An 11,807-nucleotide genomic window follows, 5' to 3' on the forward strand; every position below is an offset into this window, starting at 1 on the left:
GCATAAAAGAAAAAGGAAAAAGAAAGAGAAGGGGTTGAACTTACCTCAGGGGGAAGGCGATCGCACGGGGAGGCAGGCACACGACGATGCGGCCACACCATTGGCACGATCAAGTGACAAAGACCACCAGAGGCAAGGCACTCAAGCCAAGCACCACTCAAGCCCTCCAGGTAAACAAGGCACCAAGTGAGCACAAAGCAAACACAAGGTCCCAAAATCAAGCAAAATGGATACTAGTCTAGGTGACCCAAAGACAAGCACATGGTGGGCACCAAAAAGAGGACAAAAGATAAAATGTGGAATGTAAAGGAGAAATTAAAGAAGAGCAAAATGGGAGACAAAAAGTAAGAAAGAGAAATGAGAAGTGAAAGAAGAGAAAGTGAAAAAAGAGAAAGTGAAGAAGAGGGGCATATATCTACAAAAAAACAAAGCAAAAAAGAAGAAGGAAAAGCTTAGGAGGAAATGTTTGAACCTCCAACCTCTCCTACCTCACTAACAGATTTACAGGAAAGCCCCACAAAGAAAGTTCATTCGTAGTGGACCCCTCACTATATAAAGGCATCTACTCTCTTGGACATCCTATCTCAAGAGAGTGGGGGGGCAAATGATACATCCAAGATTCACCGAACCAGTCAGCGGCTGCTACGTGTCACAAAGTGACCCACTTCAGAACCAAGGAGAACCAACCGGGGGTCCCACCCGGGCGCGGCCTGAACCCAGGCGCGGCCTCACCCAGGCGTGGCCTCACCCAGGCGCGGCCTCACCCAGGCATGGCCTCACACCCAGGCGCGGCCTCTCACCTAGGCATGGCCTCACCCAGGCGCGGCCTCACCCAGGCACCGGCCTCACCCAGGCGCCGGCCTCACCTAGGCGTGGCCTCACCCAGGCGCGGCCTCACCCAGGCATGGCCTCACACCCAGGCGTGGCATCTTGGACGCAGATGTGATGTACACGGACACCGGGGCCACTCGTCTATGACCCAATCGTGTCACTACAGACTCATGTCACCACCAGGACTCTAGGCCATCGCTTAGAAGTCACGTCACCCAGATGGATTCAAGCACCAATGACGTTATCACCACATGCGGGTATCTATCCGCCAAGGATCTTGATACCACCAGGCTACCCAGGGCATCTATCCACTCAATGGCACACTCGCCATCAAATTGGGACTCTCCACACCGCCATACACTACTATAAAAGGCAAGGTACACAACCCCATCAGGGGACATCTAAACTCATATTGAATAATCACTATTCATCTACTTGCTCAGGAGATCTAACTTTGGCATCAGAGAGCCCCAGGCCGGAACCACACCGGTTCTCTCTGTTGACCCCTTGGTCCACTTGTAGGTGACGGCACTCGTAGGACCGCTCGACGATTTCTTGACGCAACAGTGGCGGATGAGCATGGGGGTGTAGCGGTAGGTGGCGGGTGGGCAGGGGTGCAGTGGCAGGGTGGAGCGTGGGCATGGGGATCCAGGGGAAGGAGTGGTGTGGTGGTGATTTGTAGAGGCGGTCAAAACCTGCCCCTACCGAAACTGGTAGGGGTGGGTTTTTTTTTTAATAAATATTTTGTACTTTGCCGCGGTTTTAGAAACCGTGGTTAAGTTATTATATTAAAAAATAAATTTTGAAAATAAAAACTTTTATAAAATAATTACATTTTGTCAGGGAAATGTATCTTGTGATTTATGGACGCAGTTTTAAAAAACGGCGGCAAAAAAACCATTACACGCGCGGATGTAAAAACCGCGATCATAAACGGTTTTTGAATTGCCACGGAAGATTTGGCCGCGGATCTGCCACGGTTTTAAAACCGTGGTTATTGATCTTTAGCCACGGTTTTTTGATCAATGGCCGCAGAATAAACCGCGGCTAAAGAGAACATATTTTGTAGTGTGTTGATGGACAAACTTCCAAGGGAATCCAAAATCAGTTTCATGGCGTTTAAGACCTAAACAACTTGTGTGTATGAGGTATTCTTGTACCAAATCCTGACATATCGATTAGTAGAATTACCATGCATGAAGAAACCTAATTCAAATACACCTCCAGATGATACTAAGTGATACATATAGAATCTAACCTCCAATGACAAGGCAACATGTGTAATGAACCCGGGCCAAAGATTACTCATCACGAAAAATAGACCAAAGGTTCGTATCAAACTCTGGACCCTCGATGCCCTGCGCCAAACGCATGAACAAGGCATGAACAAGGTACTTTGCACGTGCCCTGCAAAAGAGATAATCTCCGATGACGCCAGGCAATAGGTATGGACAAATTTAGTTAACTGTTCTCACTCAGATCTCCCGCCTACCTAAGGAACATGTTTGAGTTAAAATAATACCACAAGCATACGGGTCAATCGTAGCTACGGGTCGAATACGAGGAGATATACGCCACTCTATTTAACTAACTTAAAAGTAATGCAAAGTGAACCAAATTAAAGTGTTAAATTAAACTAATGAAAATTAATGCAACTTAACTCATAAGCATCTAACAAAATTAAGGGATTAAATTGGCATCCTAACACATTAGCATCTAACCTATCAAACTAACGTAAATTGAAAGGAATAAAAATGCAGCTACACATAATAACCACATAAAAAGGAATAAGGGAATAAAAGTGCATCCACAAACCACAATCGTATAAAAAATAAATAAAAGAAATAGAGGGAGAAGAAGAAGAAGATAGAGAGAGAGATAGAGGATAAGATTAAGGGTTTAGAGAATGAAAACCTGGATGTGCTTGAACCGGACTGAAATTGCTTCATCTTCTAAATCTCCAAGTCTTGTCATCAACTTAGAAACTTAAACTAGAAAGCTTGAAACTAAACTAGAATTATTACAACTATATTGAAGACATAAAATTAAAGCATGAATCAAAAGCATCACAACCATGAAATTGAAAGCATGAAATCAAACTAGAACTTAGAAAGCCAAAAACTAGAAGAAGAGAAGAAGAAATTTCACTAATTAATTGAACTAAAAACTACACTAAAAACTGAATTAAAATTGAACTAGAAACTAACTAAAAACTAACTTCTTACAACCCAAAGGGCAACAGGTATTTATAGGGGGAAGAGAGGAGAAGAGAGAAGAGGGAAGTGTAGGAGAAATATTCCCTAAGAAAAGATAATATTCTCTTCTCCTTCCTCCTTTACATTGCCTTGAATCCCACGGAAAAAAATATATATATAAAGTGGGAGAGAAAAGAATCCTAGATACATAAACCTTCTATTTATTAAAAAGTAACTTTTTAATTTTAACTTGTGCTTCCTTTTTTTTGTAGATATCTTCTCCAAACAATGAGATCAAGGAATCTTTGACCTTTCAACCTTCCATAGATGAGAGAATATCTTTCAAAAGAAATCTATCCCAAGTAGAATTCCAAAAGTGTCCTTAAAAAGTTGGAGGAGAGAGAGAGCAAGGGTGATGACTAGGATTCCACTCACAATTAATGAAATGTCAAGTCTGTCCTTCAAAAAACCTGGAGCATGGGATGCTTATATGGGCCTCATTTTTGTATTCCTTACGAAAAATCACCCAAAATAGACCCAAATTTCGTCCAATTTGGAATTTGGGAGCCCAAGATATCTCAAGTTGAAGTTGGACTGCTCCAAAGCCTTCCAAATGGAATCTTTCGGCTGACAGAAAGATAACTTCTGATAATTATGCTAAGGCCCCTAGAATCTGCACTTTTGTTTTATTTTGTCCCCGGCCGACTGTCAATAATTATAAATAAACCCATATCCACGGAAACGGCCGTAACTTCTTCGTTTCAACTCGGAATCAAGTGCCGTTTGAATCATTGCGAAGCTGACTCGACGGGCTACGCATCCATACTATTAACACCTCAAAATCATGCTAAGGGGCCCACTATAATCATATTCAAATTTGATTGATTGGCGTGATTCTTTCAGTGCTCAATCCAAACTTGATTTTCTTGACTCCTGGGCGCATCCGACTATTCTTAGCATCTTTTGCTCCATTTTCACAAGAATTCACTTAAAACCTGAAAAACACAAGAAAGTACCGAAGTAACTCTGTCCAATATGGTAAATGTATGCTTTATGCCCTAAGATTTCACACATGAATGTGCTCATCAGAACACGTAAGTTGAAGGACAGAAGAGACATTTCCATCAAGTTCATATAAATAGAGTTGTGATACAGGAAGAAGGTAAGTTCACTCTCAATCGACTGAGTCTATTTGATTCACCATTGAACTCGACTACTACTTCTCTGTCTCCGACCCCTATAACTATTGTTTCTCCCCGAGATCTGACTTAGGCATCGGAGATTCCCCCTCGGAATCCACTCCGGGCCACTCATTCCACTACAAGAAATTTGTGCAACGGCGGCACTTTGGGTTGAGCTATTGCGGCATTTGCTACAAACGTCGTCATATATGAAGATATACTGACATTTTGTAAAAAATCCCATCATATATAAAGGTATAACGGCGTCTAGGTATAAACGTCGTCATATATGAATATATAACGACATATGTGCACAATCGCCGTTACACAAATTAGTTTCTGCGGTATTTTTTTTAACAAGCGCCACTGTAGCTTACCGTTTAATAATGATTTAATATTTTTATTAACGGCGTGTTCAAAGAAATGCCGTTGTATGTCGCAATACAACGGCGTTTATCGATAAATGCCGTAGAAAATAATAGGTTTCAAAAAAAAAAACCCAAAATCGTTTTCACTTCCCCGCGATTTCCATCTCTCTCTCAAAAACCTTTTCGTTTCCCCCACTCTTTCCATCTCTCTCTCAAAGTTCTCTCAAAAATCTTTTCAAATTCTAGAGCAGCAGGAGTCAGTTCTCTCAAGTCTTTTTCCTCTCTCAATCGTCAAACCTCTCTGAAATCTCTTTCAAACTGCAGAGCAACGGTGAATCGGCAACTATTGCTAGTTGGACTGGTGAATTTGGCAGTAACCTGGTCTTTCACTAGGTACGTAATAGATTGGACCAATTCTATTAGTAAAAGATTTCGGAGATTCTCATCAGTCATACCAATTCTCGCAAGTCCCACAAGGTTCGATCCCATTCAAACCCTTCCCCTCTGCTTTTTTCTTACATGCTTTGATTTGTTGGAAAGGATTAGTTCTTGTGTTTGATCTGTTGTTAGTATTTCAAGTTTTCTGTCCAATATTCTTTTGTTTAGGGTTTCTGTAGTTAAGTTCTCTTGTTTTAAATATTTATTTTAATCTTAAACTCTCCTTTCTCTCTCGCTCTCTCTGTTTCTGCTTCGATTCATTCTGTGTTTATCTATGGATTTCCGTATGTAGTTTATATATGTATGAACATGGGTTAATATTGGTGATGTGATGGTGAAAAGTGAAAACAGTAGAATTCGAGCTAATTTGGATTTGTTTTGATCAAACAAAGGTAGGGAAAAAGAAAATAGAATAGGTTTTACTTTCATCTTTGTTCTATTTGTTTCTAAGTGTGTTTAGGATGTCAGATTTCTGATATCTTGTTCGGTTCTGAATTCTGATCATTGGATTTATTAGAAATTACCTAGCTTTAATTACTAGTTGCTGTGGATGTCCTTTTTTTTTTTTTTTCTTCTTCCTTTTTTGGGGTTAGAAACTCTTGTTTTTGTTTCTTCGTTCCATTTCATTCTGAGAATCATTGATCATATGAAATGATCAATGATGAAAGTAACGTTGGAGATATTCGATACTACTGAGGTTTATGGCTCAAGGGTGAGAACCGAGATTTCTTGCATTCTTTGTCTCTTTGTCCATACCATTAATTAATCTGAATCTAGCTTTGAAACATACCTTCTCTGCTCTTACAGTTGTCTATGGGTGCAGTTAATTCAGAAACATTACTGGAAGGTAACACCAGCCACAGGACTTAGTTGTTAAGCTATGAAAACTTTCTTGATTTCTTTACTTACCAATAAAAATGTGATTCTTCTTGTGGCTAAAGAACTGAAAAAGAGTATGGCAGCCAAAATTAATAAGAATGAAATGTTATGTTTACAATTCTTTCCCCTGTTATTTGAGATTGATTCCGAAATCTAGTCTACTTTTACCCCTTTTTCTGTAGATTCATCAAGGAAAGGAAAGAGAAAGATCCATCAGTAGAGGTAGCTATTGCAACCAAGTTTGCAGCTCTGCCATGGAGGTTTGGTCCATACCATCAGTAGAGTGCTATTGCAACCAAATTCGCTTTGTCTCTCAGTTCTCTTGTGTGCAGGTTCGACCTAGAATCCCAGAGGATCTCAGTAGCAATAGATTGGCACCAACCGTGGAGCCCTAATTGGAAAGTAGTGTAGAAGAACGAAAAGCCATCGGAAATGACTAATCAAAACAACGAAAGAAGAACTAGACTCCAGGTGAAAAGGATAGATTCTGTTTTAATGGCGGCAAATCCTCACTCAACCATCTGGTTGATGACCAATCTCCACGATCAAGGGGACCACAACCAACATAGTCAACACGAAGAAGCTCTCCTCCATGACAATAATGTTGATCCAAATGCTCCAGTCACCCAAGGTCAATTCACCTCAAAGAATCAGAAATTGAAATTCATAATAGAGGCGATCTGGAGAAATCAAGGACAAACAGGGAGCAAGGCACACAACCATCACCAATGCCTCCAACCTGTGCAGCAGGAAGCACACAGCTGGTCGGACTCCAACAGTTCAGGCAGAAACCACTACACACCTTCCCATGGACAACCTGATCCTAAGGATCATTTCGATCAGGCCAGGAATGATCAACAACAACAAATCAGAAATGATCGCTAGCAGTCTTAGCAACTGAAGTCGATCAGGGATGACCAACAACAATTCAACAGCCGACACCAGCCAGAAATGATTGATGATAGAATCATCAAAAAGAGATCCCCCACTGGAACCAAGTTCAGAGAGAGAGAGAATCAGCTAGACCTAGCCAAAAGAGTTCAAGAGCTACAGGAGCAACTTGAGAAAATCCAACGGATTTAGAAATCCTCAAGTCAAAGAGGCCAATGAGTTAATTTTCTCCGTCAAAACAACTCTGTCTGAGACGATAATGAAGGCACCACTCCCACAAAAGAATTACTCGAAGAAGGGAACGAAAATCACAAGGTTCAAATCAAAGCAAGATTAAAGGACGTGTGTTGACGCTAAATTTTGTCACCCCCCCCTCGACGATGACGACAACAGGATACGGATAGACATCAACATCTCTGTCAAAAAGGACTCTTCCACTTGCACCCAAGTCATATCATTCTCACATCCCTAAAATGATTCAAAAGCCCATTTTTACCAAATGTTGAAGGAGGTATTGTTCACCTTCCTCGACCACCGTGGTCCCGCTATCTTCTTAGCAAGACATAGGGCTGTAGGGAGTAGACAACCACCTTGCCTGCCGGGGGGTGTAGGGGGGAGGGGGGGCGGAGCACCTCGATAGAAATTTTATGAAGAGTCAAAAGGGACCTAAAATCCAAAATCCTAAAAATACCAAAATTCAAGCCAGACTAGAGGGGGTTGTTCGTAGCGCCATGGCCTCCCAACTGCGACGTCGCGGCATTCCAACCACAGCACCGCGGTATCCTAAAGATGCAAGTAAATTACTATTCCATTGGGAGTTAATCATGAAATTCAAAACATTAACCTGTTGTTGGAACCCCATGGATAGAAGGACGAATGGTGAACCCTAAAGTCCCATTTTTGCTATTTACAAGGGGAGGAGGGATATTAATGGAAACAAAAAGAACAAGTGGTTACCTCTCACAAGAACATTCGATCACCTGCACGTATGTGCAGATGATCCATTCTCAGGGATATAGGGTTGTCAAAAGCTGTCTAGCATGCACCAATAAGCAGTCTTATTGGAATTAATCGAAAAAGCTTAAAATCTGACAAATTGGTTAGTAAACGGTAGGCAAAGATCGATTAATATTTAGTTATTCTCAGTGTTTGGTTGTAGTCCGACTCACACCAATAGTTGAACGGTTAAAGTTAGTTTACAGCCGATTAACCCAATTATGGACTAATAGCCAACCAATAATGAATATAAACAATGCCCATGCTTAGCCTATGAGACCCGATTAATTAAACGAGGAGAAACCTAAATTGGTGGGGACTGATTATACCCAACTGATTCACCCATAAGGCTACGTTTGGATGCCAAGAAAAGAAAAAACATAATGGGACAAAAATCATGATGGTGCAAGGATTGATTTATGTGTCTATATCTCTATTCTAATTCAAATTTTTTATTTTCTTTCTTGACATCCAAACATAGCCTTAAAGGGAAGAGTTAGTTGAAAAAAAGCAATTACATCAACTGCAATGTGTAGGGTAAAAAAGATATTATTGACTCCTTCCATGTTGGTCGGTATCTCCAAGATTCATGTTTGGTATTAAAGTGTTAGAGGGATGATCAAAATCTTCCAAAGTGACCCATATGAATGGTTTTCTCTAAGGGCAAAGTTTCTCACGTCATCTAGTATTGCAACAGTACTATTACTCGATAGAGTGGAAGCATTTGTATACCAAATCACATTTTGTTTCCCATCCAAAAGAATAAGATTACCTTTACTGTTGATGGACAAACTTCCAAGGGAATCCAAAATTAGTTCCATTGCATTTAAGACCCAAACAACTTGTGTGTACGAGGTCTTCTTGTACCAAATCCTGACATATCGATTAGTAGAATTATCATGCATGAAGAAACCTAATTCAAATATGCCTCCAGATGATACTAAGTGATATATATAGAATCTGACCTCCAATGACAAGGCAACATGTGTAATGAACCCGGGCCAAAGATAACTCATCACAAAGAACAGACCAAAGGTTCGTATCAAACTCCGGACCCTCGACTCCCTGCGCCAAACGCATGAACAAGGTACTTTACACGTGCCCTACAAAAGAGATAATCTCCGACAATGCCAAGCTATAGGTACGGACAAATTCAGTTAACTGTTCCCATTCAGATCTCCCACCTACCTAAGGAACACGTAAGCTGAAGGACAGAAGAGACATTTCCATCAAGTTCATATAAATAGGGTCGTGATACAGGAAGAAGGTAAGTTCACTCTCATTCGACTAAGTCTATTTGATTCACCATTGAACTCGACTACTACTTCTCCGTCTCCGACCCCTATAACTATTGTTTCTCCTCGAGATCTTACTTAGGCATCGGAGATTCCCCCTCGGAGTCCACTTCAGGCCACTCATCCGCTTTGTCTCTCGGTTCTCTTGTGTGCAGGTTTGACCTAGAATCTCGAAGGATCTCGGCAGCAACAGATTGGCGCCAACCATGGGGCCCTAATTGAAAAGTAGTGTAGAAGAACGAGAAGCCATCGGAAATGACTAGTCGAAACAACGAAAGAAGAACCAAACTCCAGGTGAAAAGGGTAGATTCCATTTTAATGGCGGCAAATCCTCACTCAACCATTTGGCCGGTGACCAACCTCCACGATCAAGGCGACCATAGCCAGCATAGTCAACACGAAGAAGCTCTCCTCTATGACAAAAATGTTGATCCAGAGGCTCCAGTCACCCAAGGTCAATTCACCACAAAGAATCAGAAATTGGAATTCATAATAGAGGCGATCTGGAGAAATCAAGGACAAATAGGGAGCAAGGCACACAACCATCACCAACACCTCCATCCTGTGCAACAAGAAGCACACAGCTGGTCGGACTCCAACAGTTCAGGCGGAAACCACTACACTTCCCATGGACAACCTGATCCTAAGGATCGTTCTGATCAGGCCAGGAATGATCAACAACAACAAATCAGAAATGATCGCTAGCAGTCTGAGCAACTGAAGTCGATCAGGGATGATCAACAACAATTCAACAGCCAGCACTAGCCAGAAATGGTTGATGACAGAATCATCAAAAAGAGATCCCCCCTAGAACCAAGTTTGGAGAGAGAGAGAAGCAGCCAGACCTAGCCAAAAGAGTTCAAGAACTATAGGAGAAACTTGAGAAAATCCAACGGATCCAGAAATCCTCAACTCAAAGAGGCCAATGAGTTAATTTTCTCCACCAAAACAGCTCTGTCTGATACGATAATGAAGGCACCACTCCCACAGAAGAATTACTCAAAGAAGGGAACAAAAATCTCAAGGTTCAAATCGAGGCAAGATTAAAGGACGTGTGTTGATGCTGAATTTTGTCACCCCTCCTCGATGATGACGACAACAGGATACAGATAGACATCGACATCTCTCTCAAAAAGGACTCTTCCACTTGCACCCAAGCCATATCATTCTCACATCCCTAAAAATGATTCAAAAGCCCCTTTTTACCAAATGTTGAAGGAGGTACTGTTCACCTTCCCCAACCACGGCGGTCCCGTTAGCTGGTTAGCAGGACGTGGGGCTGTAGGGGGTAGACAGCCACCCTGCTTGCCGGGGGATTTAGAGGGGAGGGTGGCGGAGCACCCCGACAGAAATTTTATGAAGAGTCAAAAGGGACCTAAAACCCAAAATCCTAAAAATGCCAAAATTCAAGCCAGACTAGAGGGGGTTGTTCGCAGCGCCACGGCCTCCCAATGTGATGTCACGGCATTCTAACCACAGCACCGCGGTATCCTCCCCCTGGTGTCACGAAAAGTGGGGACCACACCGCGGGCACAACATACGGACAAACCCACGATGTCGTAGTATTATGATATTGTTGCTTGCCTCAAGGAGATCATTAACTTAAAAGACTCCAAACCATCTAGTTTTATTTCTTAATTAACAACTCAGTGTGTAAGGATGTCAACGGATATTCGAAAATCCGTATTCGATCTGTGTTTGTATCCATTTAGGAGAATCTGAATCCATCTGTAAACTAATCAGATACGAAGATGATAATCCCCCTATCCAACCGATTATTGTCCGATTCGTTTAGCAATTCGATGGTAATAAAATGTCTGAAATATATCTTTGTGTCCGTTTATCTGATTAAGTTTTTTATTTTTATAATTTTATAAGTAAAGATAATGTGATTCTTTACATAAAAAAATCAAAGACTAAAAAGAGTAGAAGAAAGGGTAACTGCTGAACTCTCAAGTCTCAACCGTAACCCTCATTAACAAAATAGTAAAGATGTCAACGGATAGGATATTATCAGAATCCGTCTAAATATGATCGGATACGAATATGATAATGTCACTGTCCGATTGAATTCGACCCATTTACATCCTTATTAGTGTGGGATGATGATGACGACGATGATGACGATGATGAATAAGATAGTTATTTAAATAATGTAAAATCTTGTTGTAATCAAGATTGAGGGGGAGTTTTTTTTTTTACCCTTTTTGTATGACACATTTTATTCAATCAAGGTAAATTGTGTCATTTCACATGGTTACTCGAAAAACCTGCAACTTTTAATAATAACATAATAATATATTATTTTCAAATTAATTTGAAATCCTTTTTTACTCTTATTGAATGACTTTTAAAAATAAAATAAGAGATAGTCAAAAGAAGATTATAATTTATGACTTCACCATTTTAATGACAAGAAGATATATCCTATAAATAATTTTTCATTGTCAAAGGTGATGCAATGTTCAAATTGTTTGAGTTTGTGAGTCAAGGTATCGTAATATTTTGAAATATATTCTATTGATTTGAATTTATGTAGCCCAGTCTTACGTTGGACCATCCATATATTTATTAAGTATATGAAATTACAAGGAAGCACCACTGACCAAACCCCGCAATGTGAAGGGGAAGTGGATCCCAAGTCTCCATTGTCAACAATTGGGAATTTTATTCACCCAAAAAAAAACAATTGGGAATTTTACCACTAGGCCATGGTTGTCACTTCTAAACTAG

General features: G+C 40.8%; 1 long non-coding RNA gene across 1 annotated transcript; it reads left to right on the forward strand.

Annotated features, from left to right (window-relative positions):
• Positions 1 to 5,695: 5,695 nt before the first annotated feature.
• Positions 5,696 to 6,160, forward strand: LOC122646911. The gene is made up of 3 exons (XR_006330715.1): positions 5,696 to 5,725; positions 5,821 to 5,860; positions 6,075 to 6,160. It is a non-coding gene; the product is annotated as an uncharacterized LOC122646911 (long non-coding RNA).
• Positions 6,161 to 11,807: the final 5,647 nt, after the last annotated feature.

The sequence above is a fragment of the Telopea speciosissima genome, chromosome 11 (genome assembly GCF_018873765.1).
Source record: "Telopea speciosissima isolate NSW1024214 ecotype Mountain lineage chromosome 11, Tspe_v1, whole genome shotgun sequence".
NCBI classification, from domain to species: domain Eukaryota; kingdom Viridiplantae; phylum Streptophyta; class Magnoliopsida; order Proteales; family Proteaceae; genus Telopea; species Telopea speciosissima.